Source organism: Eptatretus burgeri, chromosome 1 (assembly GCF_056783735.1).
Source record: "Eptatretus burgeri isolate ZD-2024b chromosome 1, Ebu_testis_v1, whole genome shotgun sequence".
Classification (NCBI taxonomy): domain Eukaryota; kingdom Metazoa; phylum Chordata; class Myxini; order Myxiniformes; family Myxinidae; genus Eptatretus; species Eptatretus burgeri.
The window spans coordinates 84,593,135-84,612,483 of NC_140961.1; the positions used below are offsets into that span (position 1 = coordinate 84,593,135).

General features: G+C 46.9%; 1 protein-coding gene across 2 annotated transcripts in view; it reads right to left on the minus strand.

Annotated features, from left to right (window-relative positions):
• LOC147034882 (homeodomain-interacting protein kinase 2-like) overlaps positions 1-19,349 on the minus strand; it is a 123,094-nt gene that overhangs the window by 93,022 nt on the left and 10,723 nt on the right. The gene's annotated exons all lie outside the window — the stretch shown is intronic.

Sequence of the window (19,349 nt, forward strand, 5' to 3'; positions counted from 1 at the left end):
CATGAAGACGTCCGCAGACACAGTTGGGCACTAGATATGGATGGCCGTTGGCTCACAAGGAGCTCCTCCGCCCTTTGACAGATTTTGTTATTCATCCTGCTGGGTGTCCATATCATACACCCTCCTCACCAAGGAACTTAGTGGGGGAGACGGTTTCGTCGCCGACACCTGACCATGGAACAGGTTCGTACAGGTTTACATGATACCTGTCGCAAGTCACAGATCTTTAATCTAACCTGACCTGACAGCTTCGCATGTACTAATAAGAAATGGTATGAACTCGACACCCCTCATCCACAGATATTTCTCATATTTCCTATATTTCCATGAGTCCAATTTGCATTCAAGAACAGAACAATTATGGTTAACCATTACAAAATTGCCACCCTTTTGTGTCAATCCTGAAAATTGTGTTGAAAACAACATTTGAATGAGAGATTTTGCCGTAACAAGGGCAGGCTAAAAGTGCCCTGTGAGCCAAACAAAGTCACTGAAAACGCACACACAGCGTATGCCCAAAAGTCCTCATTAACAACTGTGAGAAGATTTTCACGTACAATACAGAGGCCATGCATGCTGCACAGCTGGATTGTTTTAATGCTGTAACACAATCAAGTTGTCACGTCAACATAACTTCAAACAAGTAACTTCAAATGCTTTGACAATTGGGGTCATTGAACCAATTGATTCTGGAGAAGGAGGTCATGTTAAGTTTATCCATTGGAAAATGCAACATGGAAGCAAACAGGTCTTAGGTCATTTCAAAAGGAGAAAGACTTTGTAAAAATAAAAATAATAAATAACAGGATTACAATATTGCTTGTTTATCGACTTATTTGTACAACGTTCAAGTAAAGAGGAATGAACTAAAAAGAAAAAAAAATAGTACATTGTGATATCAGTGATTGAGATGCAGGGCAAAGGCAAATACAGTATAAACTAGAGGGGGAGCACTCGGGAGAGTGCAAAACCTCCGCCGCCAATACTGCTAGGTCACTCAAGTGAACCTGATATCCTATTCATTCAATTTGACGTCAACAGTGCTCACAGAGTTATAGTTTGCAACTTGCCCTTTTAGTTTTAACTTTTACATACGCAATTCATTCCTCATAACTAGATTCCTTGAGACAGAAATTGATTTTTCGTGGGTATATCCACCTGAAGTTCCAAAATCAGCCGCAATTATAATTTTGGCATGTTTTTTTTTTGTTGGAAATCACTTATAACATGTAGAAATACAAAAAAGAAAATCGAAATTTTGTTGAAAAAAAAGTTGCAAAAATTTTTTTTTCTCTCACAATTTTTTTATTTTTTTTGGGGGGGTTGGAAATCACTTAAAACATGTAGAAATGCAAAAACAAAAATTCAAATATTTTTTCAAAATGGCCACCTTGGCGGCCATATTGGATTTTGGACCAAGTCCAAAATCTAATGGCATGATCCTTGGACCATACCTAACCCCCCCACCAAGTTTCGTCGAAATCTATTGAGGAGTGTTTCCGTAATACTGTTCACAAACAAACAAACAAACAGACAGGGGTGAAAACAGTAACCTCCAATCTTCGATGGCGGACGTTAACCAGCATAGTAACTAACCCTCCATATCTCACCCTCTACATCACAGCCTTTTCTTATTCAAATATTTATTGCTAAAGCAACAGGAATTTTAAAAAAGTTACAGTGCGGAAGATAAGGAGCACTTCCTCGTTATTATGCCTGGTGTTGGCTTAATGGTTGGGGTGGTGGGCTTTGGATCCCAGCGTCTTGAGTTCAAATCCCGCTCAGCTGTTGAATTAATAACCAGGTGTGTAATTGTGTAACCAGGTGGGGTTAACTCGGCCTGTCATCCTTCTGAGGTCGGAAAAATTAGTGCCAGCTTGCTGGTATACTGTGTTGGAGTGGCGACCCATCCAGGATTGTGCCCAATAGCCAAGGAGACTACTTAAACAGCACCAACGCTCTGCAAAGAGTATGGTCCCGATGGATGGATGGATGGATGGATGGATATTTAATTATCCATCTGTGTAATTTGCTTTTGTATTGTCACAAGTATACTGATCTCTGCTCCCAATCAAGAGAGGAGAATGAGTATGGTCCCAATCTACTCTCCTCCTTGTTATTCAAAGTAACTATATTAAACATCAATTAGTTTAAGGCAAGAATTTGAAATTTATTCAGAGTGCAAGCAATAACTTGCCTACTCTTCAACAAAAGACACTGTGGAGATATTTAACGTCCAGTAGCTAATGCTAGCATACAGTACACCCAGCTTAACATCCCAGTCAAGGAACAGCACATTCATTGATGGAACACCCTGCCTACAAAGCACCAATCTGACAGTTTTGAGTCGTGCAACGAATCAAACCCAGGCTAGAGAGTCAAAGGTAATTGCGATACCGCTGCACCATCCTGTCGTACTAATCTGCTATATGATAAACAATCTATAAGCCATACGAGTTAAATGAGTTTACAGTTCATGGCCCACAGAATGGGAAAGGTTCTGAGAAAGCAGGTGTGTCAATTCCGCAACAAGTCCGAACAAGCAGGAACTTGGTCATGGTTGAACCACAAAGGCTTGCCAAACAATACTGGATTGCATTTAAGGCAAGCAAGTGCAAACAGACAAGACAGACAGCAGGTACACCTGCTGCAGGTACACCTGTTCATCATATATTCCCCTTCTAATTACCTTGCGCACGCAAAGCGAAAAACAGGGTTAAGCAATAGGTTGACTTCTGTCTGTCCGTTTGTCCATAAATGCCAGTTCATGATCGAGTAACAACTTAATTTCAATTGCATGTTATATTTTCAACATGAATTGGAAAATGAACCTGCAGTTTTACAGGACTTTGGTTGTGAATTTGTCCAGATCGTGCATAAGCAGAGGAGTGACATAATACTTTTACTCTGTCTGCCTGCTTGGCAGTCTATTACCGCTATTTGGCTTAGCAGTCTGCCAGTCAAACAGGAAACTTACTGCTATTTAGGAACTTCAGAAATGACACAAAAAACAGGCACAAAGAACGAATGTAACGTGTTCGATCGGGTGTTGTAATAGATACTGGATAAAACAGTGGTAAACTTCTGGAATTAATTATTTTATTCGACCATTACAATCTTTAATATATTTCAATTTAATCAAATGCTTGAACAATGGAGAACACAAATTGCCTTTCTCGCACTTCCAAAAAACCTCCACTTTTGTAGTACTTGGACATGTTAAATAAGGTGGTGAATAAGACTACATCAATGGTGCTAAACTTCTGGAATAAATTTTATATGACCTATAAAATCATGATTTATTTCAATTGAATTATATACCTGAACACTGCGTGGGGTAAGGTGTTATATTGTTGGGGGCCGGCGGGGTCGGGTGAGAGAACGACCACTAGGTAGGGGAAACTACGTCGATTCCCACCAGACTCCCCGGAATTGTAGGCCATCGCCCACGGATAATTCCATGACGCGGTGGGTCGCTTAACCGACCGTGGACGCCAATACCTCAACCGCGTGGCATAGTATAGGGTCCTCCTGTCTCGAAACAAGTTACCTAATTAACCACGCGGTTTCGACTACCGGGGAACCAAGCCCTCGGTACGCTTTGCCCGAAGCGGATCACTCTACCAACTACCGACTACCATTCCGGATTGGATGCAGTCGAGCGGCACTGCCCAGGACATACTGGCGAGAAGGGACAGATTATCGGGAATAAAGACCCGGCTAAACTCAGATTCGAACCATGCTGGACCAATGAAGGAAAAGACAAAGACGAGCTGGGAACATTTCTACAATTATTTATTTACAATAAGGTGGGGAAAGGCATGTGGCACAGGAAAAAGGTTTATTCGGTATGTAATGCAGGGGAAAGATGAGAGAGGAGTGGTGCAGCAATTTACAAGCAACTTACAAAAGCGGACACAGTGCTGACTTGACGCGAGATTAATAAAAGCAACAATGACAACAATAAAGATCTTATACAGGCTTATCTAACGGACAGGCGCCACCACACTCAGACACACACTCAGACAGAATAAACCCAATTAAAAGAAAAGGGACCTTTTGCAGCCAGGGAGGGAGGGGATTGAAGTCACAGTTTTTGTTACCTGAGCGTTTCAGGGGGGGAAGGGATGCTCCGTGGTGTGGCACCCAACAAAAGCTGTGCAGTTCGGTCCACAGCCGCACATGTAGTAATCGTGTCTGGCGTAGTTCAAAGAGACGAGAGATGAGTAGTAGGCAGGACCAGATTAGAGGCTTGGTTGAAGTCATGTGGGTGCAGACCAGCACAGTAGGCAGGCCGTCGAGGCGAGATGTAGGCAGAGACAAGCAGCCGGAACACTTTCACAACAACTCGCAATTCTCTTCAATCTCCCCAACTTCTTCACAATTCCAACGACAACGACTACAACGACTCGGAGGTCCGTGCTTTATACAGCCTGGAGCTCAGGGAGGAGCCATGGGGAAGCCGACGTGATCGTCTGATCCAAGCATCCTGATTGGACTGGGCCTTCATGTGGTCCGCCCTTCTGGGCAGGGTTTCGGCCAGATGCTGGTCTGGCCCACCCACGCTGCGCGTGTCTGGGTTTGGAAAGGTGGAAGCCAATGCGGCTTTCATTGCGAACTTCGAGATTCTCCCTCAGAAAATGAGACTCCGGATACAGTGGGTAGTCGGTGGTACGCTATGGTAAAGCAAGATGACGTGCGAGGCAATTCACCTCAGAAAATAAATGAGGAAGAGTGGGAAGTGGAATGGAGGGGAAATGATTTCATAAAATAAAAGGGAAAAAATGATTTATTGATGCTAACTATAGGCCATCGCAACGCAACACACTCCCTCGTTTTCCCACTAGACAAAAGGTAGGGACGTAACTACACGTATATTAATGAAATAATTGACTCGGGACAACCATATGTTGTATGCATACGGTTCCGAGAACTGGAACAATATGAACTCTATGTATATCTCCATATGTGAGTTTCCCAAGTATCCACCTTTGTGTATGCGTGTGTGTGTGTTTGTGTGTGTGTGTGTGTGTGTGTGTGTGTGTGTGTGTGTGTGTGTGTGTGTGTGTGTGTGTGTGTGTGTGTGTGTGTGTGTGTGTGTGTGTGTGTGTGTGTGTGTGTGTGTCAGTGCACGTGTCTCCTCCATAACCCCAAAACGATAAAACCTAGCAGCCTGAAGCTTTGCGTGCATACGAAGAAAACTCCAAGGAAGTGCAAGAGTGAAAATTAAATGTTTTGGTTAATTAAAACACCCCTTTTGATGATAATTAATGGCCTCATTTAATTATATCCTTCATCAGGTGATCCTCGGCCACCTCGCTGTCTGGGTCTTAAGGGTAACCTCACTTGGGTCTGAAGCCGCCATGTTTTTTGGCCTGCACCACAATGCCTTGACTTGGAAGAGGCCACAACTATTTCTTAAAGCTGAAGTTTTTTTCACTTTCCAGACTCATATTGAATGCCTGTTCATCATAACTACGAGTAGTTGTGTATATCGCTTTCGTAAGTATATTTTTACAGTTGTGGAAATTCGCATTACACCATAAAGAGTCCTCAGGTGAGATATATGGGTAAGTTCATGTGTAGTTAGCCCAAACCCGTTGTATAGAGGGAATATATGTGATTTATCAGGCTGCGATTCTTTGAGTTAGTCGTTTTTCTGTTCTATCGTTATTTTGGACCGTCCGAAGACTTCAAACGAAGGTCCCGTGAAAAGCCTACAACGGCGCGTGAGTTTTCCCGCCTTTTTTGCGGCGCCGGGGGCTGACGGGAGAGGCTGCGAGAGCTCGCTGGCGATTGGTGGGTACGGGGTGTGAGGCGGCCGTGAGGAGGAAACGCCCCTTTTCCAGGAGCTTCTCGAAAGGGCTAGAGGAGAGGCGGAGCCAAAAATGGGGCGGAGCGACGGGCGGAGCCCCGCGCTGTGTAGGGCGGAGCCCCGCTCCATAAAGGACAGACACGGGTGGGGCGCGTCTTCTTCTCTTCGTCCTGGAGCTGGTCTCGCCGTTCGTCTCTTCTCTTTGTCCTGGAGCTGGTCTCATTGGCGTCAGGTCGTGGGATACGAACCCACCCCCCTCCTCACAACACTGGTGTCAGCGAGCGGGAAACAAACTCTCCCGTCTCCAACTAAATTCACGGAACCGGATCAGGGGTGAGTGAAGCGACCCTCCGTGTTCCCCAAATTCGAGCGAGTTAAAAAAAAAAATTTGATCCCTTACGAGAAATAAGATGGCGTTTCAAGGCGAGCGGGTGCCGGGGGTAGAAATGTATATATGTAGTAATGTAGGATCCATGGCCCGAGATGGTACTACTTGTAATTACAATCCGTGGGGAAGCGCAAACCCATTTACTGAGCACGGACTTTATCGGCAAACTGATTCGCATAATGGTGGCACGATCGCACCTAAGCGCAGCACGGAGCGAGCGGCTACTTATGGCGCGGCGAATGGCGCGACACGAGGCGAGCACTCCCAACAGCCGTTTCAAACCACGTGGGCATGGCAGGCGAGGCAGACGGACATTGGCGGGCTTTGGAAAGAATTGAAGGAAGAATGGAGGACCGAGCTCGCAAAAAGAAAAACAGAAACACGAGCTAGAAGTAAAACAATTAAAGAAAGAACTATTGGAGAAGTCAAGACAGGCCAAGGAACTAGAGGGAAAAGTGGGGGAAATAGAATTGAGGATCCATAAGTGGGAACAAGGGACGAGCGAGCTAAGCAAGAGAATGGAGGAGGAGCGAATTGGTAATTCCCTTGAGAGAGAGAACTTGGAAGAGGAATGGAAAAAAAAGCTGGAAGAGAAAAAATGTGAACACGATTGGAAAATAAAGCAACTCGAGCGTGAGGTAGAACAAGGCGTTCGGGACAGAAGAAGACTAGAAGAGGTAAAAAGAGGAGAGGAACATCTGGAGGAAAGGACGGAGGAATTGCAGGAAAAGTCAGAACAGTTCGAAGAACTGCAGGGAAAAATGAGGGAGGAAGGAGAAAGGAAAACAAAGATAGAAAAGGAAAAATGCAAACAAGATGAGGAATTGGTGCTACTGGAGCAAGAGGTAAGGGCAGGCCAGATTAAAAGAGAAACCCTGGAAGGGACGATAGAAATAGGAAAGAAATATAAGGAAGAACTAGAGGAATATGGGAAGAAAATGGACGAAATGAGGAAGGAAGCAAGGGAAAGTTGTGTGGAAAGGAGGGAAGAAGCATGCAAATTGAGAGAGGAATTATGGGAAAAAGCTTCTGATTTACAGAAACACCAAAACAAAGAGACGGAATTACAAAATGAGTTGGGAATGTTGAGGGAAGAGAGAACGACAGCAGAGAATGAAACGTTGAGGAACCACACTGTACAGATCGAACAGCTGGAAGCGAAGGCCAGATTAAAGAATGAGGAACAAGAAAGAGTACTGAAAGAACAAGGAATAAGACAGGAGAAAGAAATCAGTCAGTTGAAAGAAATAACGAGAGCGCATAATGAGGAACAAGGAAGACAGTGGAATAGAAAATACAAAGAACAAGGAATGAGACAGGAGAAAGAAATCAGTCAGTTGAAAGACATGACGAGATTGCAGAATGACATGCAAGAAAGAGTAATGAAGGAAGATGGAATGAAGCAGGAAGGAGAAATCAGGAGCTTGAAGGACACAACGAGATTGGAGAGGGAAGAACGAGAGGAACAATGGGATAGAAAACAAAAGGAACATGAAGCCGAGGTTGACCAATTGAAAGAAAAGGCAAGGCTGGAGTGCGAGGGGATAGACAAAGAACAGCGAATGAAACACAAAAGGGAAATTAACCAAATGAAGAAAACCACGAAACTGGAGAAGGAAGGACAGGAGAGGAAACAAGGAAGAGTAATGAGAGAACAGCGAATGAAACACAGGAAGGAGATTAACCAAATGAAGCAAACCATGAAACTGGAGAAGGAAGGACAGGAGAGGAAACAAGGAAGAGTAGTGAGAGAACAGCGAATGAAACACAGGAAGGAAATGAGCCAATTGAAAGAAACGATGAGGTTGGAAAATGAAGAGCAGGAGAAACTGTGGGGTAGAAAACACGAACAATGTGAGTTGGAAATTGAACAACTAAAACGGGGAGCAAGATTGGAGTCCACGGAGATTGAAAAATTCCGGGGGGAGAACGAAGAACTCAGGAAGTTCCGAGAGGAGGGACGACTCAGAAGGAGCCAGGAAGTAGGACAACGCAATAAGGTGGGATGTGTGACAGCACCACAAGGAGCAATGTCGGTGGTGCAGGACTTGATCGACGCCACTCGTCGGATGAAGGAACAATTAGGACCAACCCTAATAAAGGAGACACAAATAAAAATGGAGAAGAGGGAAGCAACAGAGACACAGAAGGAAGTAGAAGTTTTGCCAGAGACACAGGAGATAGACCGAATCGAGAATGAATTAAATAAAACAAAGGAGGAAACAGAGACGAGGATCCAGGAAGAAACTAATAGACAAGAAGAGCCAACAGAAATAAAATGTATAGAGACTCGGGAGATGGAAAAAATAGAGAGACTGCACTATAAGGACGGGGTTGGGGAAGAGCACACACACGGAGTTAGTGGAGGATAATGGGGGCGAGCTGGCAGAACATGTGGGGACCCGGTGCAAGCAGCTGGATGGCCTCCTTCGGGAACGGAGCAGGACGCTATGCTCCCTTCAAGTGAGTCACGACCAGGTGGGTTCGGTCGTGCCGGGCGGAGTCGAGGGGGCGAGTGCTGCGAACGGGTGCACGTGCAGCTTGGGGGGTATAGAGGCCCCGGGAACCCTTGTGGGGACACGAATCCCCAGTGTGGTTGTGCAGGTGTGTGTGTTTGCGAGTGTGCGGAGATGCGTGCTTTCCGGCACGCATTGTGCGAGTGAGACCCCCTGTGTCAGTTAGAGGATCCGTGTGAGGGAGACCGTGTGTGTGAGAGAGCGGTATGTGAGGGAGATGACGGTCGGCATGCTGGAGCACGCAGCCGCGTCTCCCGGGGTGAATGTCATGTTGTGGTGTGTGAGCGTTGTAACACGCAGGTGTGCGTGGATCAAATGGAGATGACGACGGCGACATGTGAGGGACAGAGGCCAAGTAGCGGCCGTAGCTGTTTTGGGGACCGCGCTGGGTTTACCCGGCGACGAGCGCGAGGTTCGTGCCGTGCAACGCACGAGGCCGCCACGTGCTCACTTGCGGGAGTGAGGCCCGGTCCGGAAACGCCAGCGGTGGATGTTGCCGATCCCGCGGACGGACAAAGGTGAGGCAGGATTTCGGATTTGGACTGGATGGATTCTCCACGCGAGCTTGTGTTAAGCTCCAACGGGCAGAGCACATGTGTTCACGTGGAGAACCCCTCGAAACGCGAGGCTTGTTTTTTTATGCGCAGGGTGACGTCATGGCTGCGTGTAGGGTTGTAATCCGGCAGGAGGGTGAATCCCTGCCGGATGGTACCGTCCAAGAGGGACGAGGGACCCGAAAAGCTGCCATGACGTCACGCCAAAGGTGCGCGGCTGTGAATTTCCGCGCTGGTGCGCAGGTTGCGAGTTGCCGCGCTGGTGCTGCGCAATAAAAAAAAAAAGCAAGCCTCTCTTCGGGTGAACAGGATTCCCGGCAAGGGGTGGAAGACCCCCCTGCCCGGGTACAGGATGGCACTAGCGAGGGGGAAGGGTTAGTGTTAGCTAGACCGGCTCCATGGGGCAGGGGTAAGTCCTCATGGGGCCCGTGGAATGGATTAGTTAGAGGGATTGTAGTCAAATTTAGGATGGGAGATGGGAATTATTTTGAGGACAGTGACAGACTTTGGATGTGTAGAGGGGACGGAGCTTAGCTACGTAGTGTTAAAAGGACGTGCTATAATGTAAGGGACGACGTGGGAGCACGAGATAGTTAGGGGAAGTAGTGAGCAGGATGGCAGAGTTCGGCGATGTGTGAGTTGTGAGGTGTGGAAAGGAAACATGTTGAGTGAGTGAGGCCAGTGGGTCTGTGTGTATGGAGTGAATGTGGAATGCATGGTGCGATGAGTGATTGGGGGGAGGAGTGGTTCCCACCCAAGGGACTCCGGGATCAGTGTAGAGTGAGTTAGCGGGTTAGCGAAATTTAAAAATGGAGGTCGTTTTGCTGTTGGTGGGAGTGTAGGCTCGATTCCTGTTTGGAGGGGTGCAGGAGCCCTGTTGACGGGCTGGGAGCGTGGCTGCGAAAGGTGAGTATCGCTGAGTGGGTACCCCGGGCACCGGGCTAGTCGGCCGTGGTAGGCCAAGGGCCCATGGGGGGCCGGGATAGCGTAGTGGGCACGGGTGCGCCCGCATGATGCGGGGGCCTGGGGCACCATTAGCCGCGTGGGCAGTGCATTGGGCACGGGCACCCAGGGAAGGGGCCAGGGGCGCCAGCCTGCCACGTGAGCGTTTCAGGGGAGTCGCCATGGAGGGCACTTCCTGGTGTTTAGGGAGCTGGTAGGCTCGGAGGCAGTGTAGTGCCTGGGGGTGCCATAGCTGGAGAATCGGCAGAGGGTAGTGCCTTCCAAGGGAGCCACGCGTCCTAGCCATGAGACCGTGTGAGGGCACGGAAGGAAAATTGGGGGGCATGGCCCGAAATTTGAGAGGACACCAACACAGGCGACAGGAATCTGGGTTGTTAGAACCAATAGATTAAGCGAGAGGCGCTTGTTGAAAGCCCAGGGGTAGTTTAAAGATTAATGGATAGGGTAGATAGGAAGTGTACCCCTCCGCACCATCCATCCCTTCGCTCTCGTTGTGGGCCGCTGGACCCACTTTAGGTTAGATCGTTGAAGTCCGAGGAGGCCATCCTGAGGCTTGAGTTGGGCCTCAACGCAGGATGCTAGCCCTCCCTCATTCCCCTCCGGGAAGGGAACGTAGGGGTTGGGAGTAGGCTAGGTGACAAGATAGGTTAGCCGAACAAGGACAGTAAAGGGGGTGAGGGGACGATTTATAGTGGGAGGTATAGAAATGAAAAAAAAATGTTGGGGCTAAATTGTTTTTTACAAATTAAGGGAGTGGGTAGGTACAGAGACAGGCAAAGGCGATAGGTTGGGAGGGAGACGGGTAGGTAGGTCCGAGCCCGCCTTCTGAGTGGCCAGCACCACCGCACTCCCTCCACCAACCTCCACTGCACGGCAAGAGGCCGGCCAACTTCATCTGCTGGCTGTTGTTTTGCTGCAAGGCCTGTACCGGTCAGATCGTCTGCAGCTGTGCTTCAAGGTGTGTGCCGGTCGGATCGTCTGCAGGCTGTGTTTGCCTGCAGCGGCCTTGTTCTGCAGGCTGTGTTTGCCTGTCCACCTCTACCATGCCATGCCCACTGCCCACGTTCACGAGCCCCCATTCTGTTTTGATTCCCCCCCCCTGTTCATTTCCATGTGCGCCGGGATCGTTCAAGTTTGCAAGGACTGTCCTATTGGCAGCTACAACACGGGCCTGCAGTGTCGGCCCGTGCACCGGTTTTCTTTTGACTTTTTCTGCCTGCAGAGTCCATTGATCCTGGGCCATGGTGTAGTGTAAAATTTGTAAGATTAAGGTGTTAAGATGTACTGTAAATATGAGTGCGCCCCCGGCATGTATGTGTTAGCGCCGGCAATTTTATTTAAGTCGTCTGTATGAGTGGGTTTGTTTAGTTAGTTAAGCAGCCTTCAGGTTATTTATTTTGGGGACATGAATACACTGAATGTCGCACTCAGGGATCCGAAGATAAAACGTATTGGGGGAGAACTACACATGATGGCACCCGACAATTTGACGACTCGGGACGAGTCTGTAAAAAGGGGAGGGGGTAGTGTTGCGGTTGTGGAAATTCGCATTACACCATAAAGAGTCCTCAGGTGAGATATATCGGTAAGTTCATGTGTAGTTAGCCCAAACCCGTTGTATAGAGGGAATATATGTGATTTATCGGACTGCGATTCTTTGAGTTAGCCGTTTTTCTGTTCTATCGTTATTTTGGACCGTCTGAAGACTTCAAACGAAGGCTCCGTGAAAGGCCTACAACGGCGCGTGAGTTTTCCCGCCTTTTTTGCGGCGCCGGGGGCTGACGGGAGAGGCTGCGAGAGCTCACTGGCGATTGGTGGGTACGGGGTGTGAGGCGGCCGTGAGGAGGAAACGCCCCTTTTCGAGGAGCTTATTGAAAGGGCTAGAGGAGAGGCGGAGCCAAAAACGGGGCGGAGCGACGGGCGGAGCGACGGGCGGAGCGACGGGCGGAGCCCCGCGCTGCGAAGGGCGGAGCCCCGCTCCATAAAGGACGGACACGGGCGGGGCGCGCCCTCTTCTCTTCGTCCTGGAGCTGGACTCGCCGTTCGTCTCTTCTCTTCATCCTGGAGCTGGTCTCGCCGTTCGGCTCTTCTCTTCGTCCTGGAGCTGGTCTCGCCGTTCATCTCTTATCTTCGTCCTGGAGCTGGTCTCGCCATTTGGCTCTTCTCTTCGTCCTGGAGCTGGCCTCGCCGTTCGTCTCTTCTCTTCGTCCTGGAGCTGGTCTCGCCATTTGGCTCTTCTCTTCGTCCTGGAGCTGGCCTCGCCGTTCGTCTCTTCTCTTCGTCCTGGAGCTGGTCTCGCCGTTCGTCTCTTCTCTTCATGCTGGAGCTGGTCTCGCCGTTTGTCTCTTCTCTTCGTTCTGGAGCTGGTCTCGCCGTTCGTCTCTTCTCTTCGTCCTGGAACTGGTGTCGCCGTTTGTCTCTTCTCTTCGTCCTGGAGCTGGTCTCGTCGTTCGTCTTGGCTCGTCTTGCCTGGTGGTCTGGTCTGGTCTTCTGTCGGTGCGGTCCCGAGACCCCGCTGGCAGGACGGAGCATCTGCCATTCCCCTCTCCCGACCCCGAGCATCAATGGTTCCCCCCCTCTTTATCCGCGCTGAGATAGCACCGGAAACCCCGTCCGTGGCGTCGAGCAGCCAACACGTGCCGGCGTGAAGCACGAGCTCACCGACCATGCCGGAGGAGCTGGGAGCTGAGGTCGCGGGAGGAGGACTTGACGCGCGCAGGGAAGTTACTACTTTTGTTTTCTTTGCTTTTTGTGTAAATGTGTGTGTGTGGCGCCGTCCGACAAGTAGAACTGTGTAAGTGTGCCCGAGTAAGTCAAATTCGGTTGTAGTTCTTGCTTTCGTTCTTGCTTTTGTTGCATGACTGTATGGCTGTATATACGTGCGTGTGTGTGTGTGTGTGTGTGTGTGTGTGTGTATGTGTGTGTGTAAATAAAGTGCAATGTGTGAACTGTTTTCCCGTTTCGCTTCGTCTTTTCCTTATATTGAATCTCCATCTTGCATCATGTAAGGCAGGGGTCGGGAACGTTTTTGACTCAGAGAGCCATTAAAGCAAAATATTTGGAAATCTATTTCAGTGAGAGCCATATAATATATTTTAAGACTGAATTCAACTAAATGTGAGTATAATAAGCCTCTGAATTTATTCTTTTAAATAATGTTGTTATAATACTCACCATTAATGGGACTTCTGGTGCTGCATGGATTTGCTGATGGCTTTGTAGTCTGGTTGGTACTTGGTGAGGTTAAGCTTCATGCAAGCGTTGAGGCTTTCATCCGTTAGACGTGATCGTAGGTTGGACTTGATGTTTTTAAGATGTGAGAATGACTGCTCACATGCATACGTAGATCCAAACAAGGTCAATACAGCAATACTCACACGCTGCAGTGTGAGGTATGTGACAGGAAGCGCGTTCCAAGTTTTGATAATCAGCTCGTCTTCGGGTTGTAGTTATTTCATTTCTGTCCACATGTGCTTGCTCGCCAACTCTGCTTTCTGTCGTGCGATTCTTTCCAAATCTTCATTCAGCGACTTGAACTTATTCACCCACATGTCTGAGGCCTTCAGGTCAGCCACTTCTGCTTCAAAATCTCTGACGGAGACACCAGGAATGTAACTCAGGTCGGCTGTGTTCAGTGAACACTCGTTTGGATGGGTGATGAACTTAAAAAGACGAGTGTGCTCACGAAATTCTCCAAAGCGTGCTTTGAATGACTGTAGGAGACTGGATGTGAAGCCAGCTAACTGGTGGAGATCAAAGTTTTGAGTGGGCTCACTTGCTGTGCATGCATCTTTAAATTGTCTCAGTTTTTCAAAATGTAGTAAAACGACCTGTTTCAAGATCCATGATAAAGAGCTCCAGCTTGTTTTTAAAAGCAAACACGGCTTGTTGAAGGGATAACACTGTATTTCCAATGCCTTGCATTTTCACGTTGAGCTCGTTCAGATGTTCAGTCATATCCACGAGATAGTAAAACTTGAGGAGCCACTCAGTTTCAAGCTAGCGCAGGATGCTCAATCCCTTTCATTTCAAGGAAAGTCCGGATTTCGTTCAGGCAAGCCGCAAAACGGCTAAGCACCTTCCCTCTTGACAACCAACGCACATTGCTGTGCAAAAGCAGACCGTGATAGTTATTTCCAACTTCATCCAGCAGTGTTTTAAACTGGCGACCATTTAAGGCTCGGGCAACAATAAAGTTGATCACACGAATGACCAGCGACATCACTTCGCCAAGCTGCCCATCACACATCTGAGCACAAAGTGCCTCCTGGTGTAGAATGCAATGGAAACTTAGGATGGGTCTACTTTCATGTTCACGGAGAAGCGCCACAAATCCTTTGTTTTTCCCCACCATACACGGAGCACCATCAGTACACACCGAGATAAGTTTATCCATTCGTAGATTTTTTTCTTGAGCGAACTCCATGAAAGACTTGAATAAATACTCACCTCTTGTGGACCCTTTTATTGGCAGAACAGCAAGACTTTCTTCGCGCAGTGTATCACCAGCAGCATATCTTGCAATCACACTGAACTGCGACAAATGGCTTACGTCTGTTGACTCATCCAAAGCCAGGGAAAAGAACGGCACTGTATTTATGTCCTTCACTTGCGTTTCCTCCACTTGGTTTGCCATCATGATGGTACGATCATGAACAGTTCTTGCCGACAGAGGCATGTCTTGTATCCGTTTGATTATCTTGTCTTTGTTCGGAAGATCATCAAAAAGTTCATTGGCTACATCCAGCATGAACGTTTTTGCATACTCGCCATCTGTGAATGGTTTTCCGTTCCTCACTATTGCTAAAGATCCAGCAAAGCTGGCGGAATTATAGTCACCTTGCCGAGTCCATACGCGGAGTTGCTGCTGGCTGGCTTGCACCCTGCTCAGTAGCTCTTGGCACGCTTTCTTTCTGCTGTCTCCCACAGGGTATTTTGATGCAAAGGTAGCATGGCGCGTGTCGAAGTGCCGCTTTATATTCGACCGTTTCATCGATGCAATTTTGTCATTGCAAATTAAACACACCACAAAACCTGCTCTCTCCACAAAGGCGAATTCTTCAGCCCATTTGTCCTGAAATGTACGATACTCCTCATCTTTTTTTCTTTTCGCCATCTTCTTCGTCGAAGGGTTAGCTTTGAGCAAGAGAGAGAGAGGGAGATGTTGACCCAAGTGAGTCTGGCTGGCCTGCGCACGGGCTGACATACTCGAGAGGTGCGGCGCGGCCGGCTGACTCTGGGATGCTGTCGCCTCAGCGGTGGCGCGTGATTGGTCTAGATGAATTCCGTGACGCGTCTCGGCGGCGGCACGTCATTGGAGGAACCGAAATCACTACTCGCGTTGGCCGCATGACTGGATGAAACAAAAACCGCTTCAGACAATTCGGAGGTGTTTTTTCTTCTCTCCTTCTGCCAAGTTCAGCCCTGCACGTGAATAAAGCACGACACCATTCAAACTATAGGTAAAGCTTCTGCGAGAAATATTGGGCTTTCCAAGTTTCAAACTCCAATTTTATCTGCGAGCCAGATGCAATCATCAAAAGAGCCATACCTGGCTCGCGAGCCACACGTTCCCGACCCCTGATGTAAGGGATTGATAGTGGGTTTAAAACGCCCGGAAATTAATCGGAACCATCAAGGCTGACGATAACTCCGCTCGGTTATCCCTGTAATACGGAACGAACCGCTTAAGCGGTTCGTGTCCGGAGTCGGCCTGTGGCGTGGTGCGATTGACTGGTCGACCACTCGCGCAGTTACTTAGGTAGGTCAAATTTGGCGAGCAACCCTATCCTGCGCGGGTGGGCAATTGGCACGATCGTGGTGAGGTTAAACCCCCACCGGTGACTGGCTCCGGGCGGTAGTTCCCGGAGGGTCACGACTGAATTGTCCGTCCGGTGGGCGACGTGTCACGATTCGAGTTACGTGGCCGTTCGCACGCCGGCGGGCGTGAATTCGCAACAATATTATAGTTTTCAAATTAGTAGCTTGGAGCAATTTCATGTATTATATAATACAATTTTCCACGATCTACTCTCATGGATGAATTAAAGTATATCATCGAAATATTATTTCGGTTTTGAGGATCGGATATCGTCCGGACTAAATAAATGTCGAAATCTGTTAATTTAAAGAAATACCGAGTCTTATAACTAAGCCGATATACCTATTTACTTTAAGCAAGCAAGGCTATCCACACATACACAAGAAAATGTGAAATGTCCAAAGGATTAAACTTATCTTTTTCTACTGTTTGTAGCATTATATTGAGTGAACAAAATAATTAGGAACGTTCCAAAATTAACTAAGTTCATTGAGCAGTATTATTTAATGCATTCACTGCTAGACCTCATGATCTGTCACCCAGAGGAACCACCTATCCATAGTGTTTGCCAGATCTATGTTCTCGACAGGGAATCAAAGCAAATCTGGAAGAAAAAAAACGGACGTTTTAAAAAAAACAAAGTTATAACATTTGCGCGGACCCCTAACCGATGTACCACATGACACCTGCACAGATGAGCAGGCAAGATGGTGGATTTTCTGTCATGTTTATTTCACGGGTGATTGAACTTTGCGATATCTCCAGGGTTGTTCTGCATTAAGTTGCAACTCTTTTATGAATAAAGTCATTTTATTTCATTAATTCATTCTATTTCATTAAATGCTGCGTGTGCGGTAAAGACAGGCTTTAAAGTTAAAGGGATCCTTTGTGGTTTGCAGCGACAGCCTGGCCAACCGTTCCTTATCAACCATTTAATTGGAGTGCTTGCATTAGCGCTTAAGCCACTTGCCGAGCGACCATTATCGATAGCAGAACTGTGCTTCATCATTCTGAGTGAATTGTTCACTCTCTGCGGACGCTTTTGCCGTGCCACGTTACTCAGAATAATGATTATCATTATTATTATTATTTTTGCATAAGGCTCACTTGGCTGTACATGGATGGGTTTCAGGGTAGAGGGGCAGCAGCTGAAACCCGACTCCTATCCAGGTTCCTCCTGATGACTTCATCTTTGCTTTTTGCTTGTTCGGGGTCCTTCTGATGACTCCAATGCAGGATCTATTTTATTTGGTCTTCCATTTGATTTGAATTTAATTTTTTTTTTCAGTCCAAATTTGCTGCCAGAAGGGTTGGCTCACACCAAGTCCTTCTCATGACTGTGTAGGGTAAGTATTCTATGAATACCATCTCGTTATTATTATTATTATAATTATTATTATTGTTGTTATTTATATTAACCCTAACTGAACTGGGTGATTTTGAGCTTTCCCTGACTGGGTCCGGCCATTTATGGTCCGATGAACTTGAAAATTTGCACATGCATATATCACCATGTAATGAACCTGACGGTAAAAAAAAGAAATTCAAAATATGTTAATTATATATTTTTATGTGCAGTACTTTATTGTTTTTCTTCAATTATTCAGTATAGTATGTCTTAGACAACATGCTAAAACACTTGGAAGAAATTACAAGCCAATTAATTTACACCATCAGTGTGCTAATGCATGTAACACTGAGTCACGTGTTTGGTGTACATAAACATGTGCAAAAATCTCAGGGTTTTTTTGGACATGTGACTGCAAATTGTCATGTGACACCTGAACGGAAAGTCCAACAATGGATCCAACTCCACGATAAGCAAAATGACCCGTTTCCACCATTGAGTAATAATGCCTGAACAAATGTAGTTAGTAATATCCACTACTGTCAATAACACCCTTACTCATTGTTGAAGCTGAGCTGGAGAGGCAATTATAAGATTATCAAGTTTATTTACAGGGATGTGCTGTGGAACAGTGAGCAATTGATGGTGTTTGCTGCCAAATAACGTGTGAGAAGTATGGCCAGGATAATACGAGTCTGTGGGAAGACCAGTCAACCACCCAGGTGTCCAATTAATCAATGTGGATGAATCTTCTATGGCAAGCGTACAAATACATAGTGATTAATAAGTGAGATGGTCTCAAAAGCACTTCTGTGTGTCAATCCTCTTGGCTTCTGCCAATACAAGTTGGGAAAGAGCCGATGAGAAAGTAGTCCAATAAACAAATTTTCCAAACTACCCTTTCATCTGCTGATGAATGCCAAACCATGTTGCTTTCCTAAAGGAAGGTTGCCTGCATACAAGGATAAATAAGTAATAGTTAAGCCAATATAATAGGCCTTTGTAATGAGTGGATTAAGCAGTTATACCATTTGAGTGTATTCTCATTCATGCTGTGTAGCTGCACTGCATTACACAAAACCTCATTTCCAGAAAAGAAGCTCAACCCATTTCCCACTCCACCAAGCCCCCCCCCTCCCCATCCCACCACCCACCATCACCCTCACATATGCTATTTTAAATAAGCAAGTTCTGGTAGCAAGCAACCAGGCAGGCTCTTTATCACATCCATCTTAGTCTGCAGTGGCTGCAGCACAAAATTTCAAAACAAAATGAATGATTACACCACTGCAGTCGCTGCTTATCCTTATTTACACAGAAAAAAACCCAACATTTTCAGACCGTGCAATGGTGATCGACCTACCTGATCCTGAGAGCAGCCGCATTTCCTTGAGCAGAACGGGACAACTGCAGAGCAGAAAACCAACTTACCACATCGTGGTGCCAGAAGAATGTCGCAAATCTTGCCACTCAGACAGTAATGTTCTGCCTTCACAGGGCAGAGGACAGAAAACATGCCAAGCTTCCATTGGCAACATACAGTATATTGGTTGCCAGTTTCGAGGATCCCTTCTACCATGACATGTCATGACTGGCTGGAGCTACCTTTCTGTTGACAGCTTTGCCAACGATGTCGTTTACTTTCTCACACATTTATCTCTGCAGGAGAATGGTTTGATAAACGAGGAGTGGAAGTCACATGATAATCATATTCAACAATGCATTCATCAACAAGGTGCCTGGACTTGGGTTCAACCTTGGCACAAAAGGATTATGTCCATGATAGAAGCAAACCCTGTGTGAGCTGCTCTTCTTTAGACAAAAACCTTGACGTCATAGTGCTTTTGCTTTTTCCACAATACCCCAGGTGTTGGCTTAACGGCTAAGGTGCCTGGCTTAAGATCTTCGGGTCTTGAGTTTGAGCTCCTGTCGTCCCGTTAAATA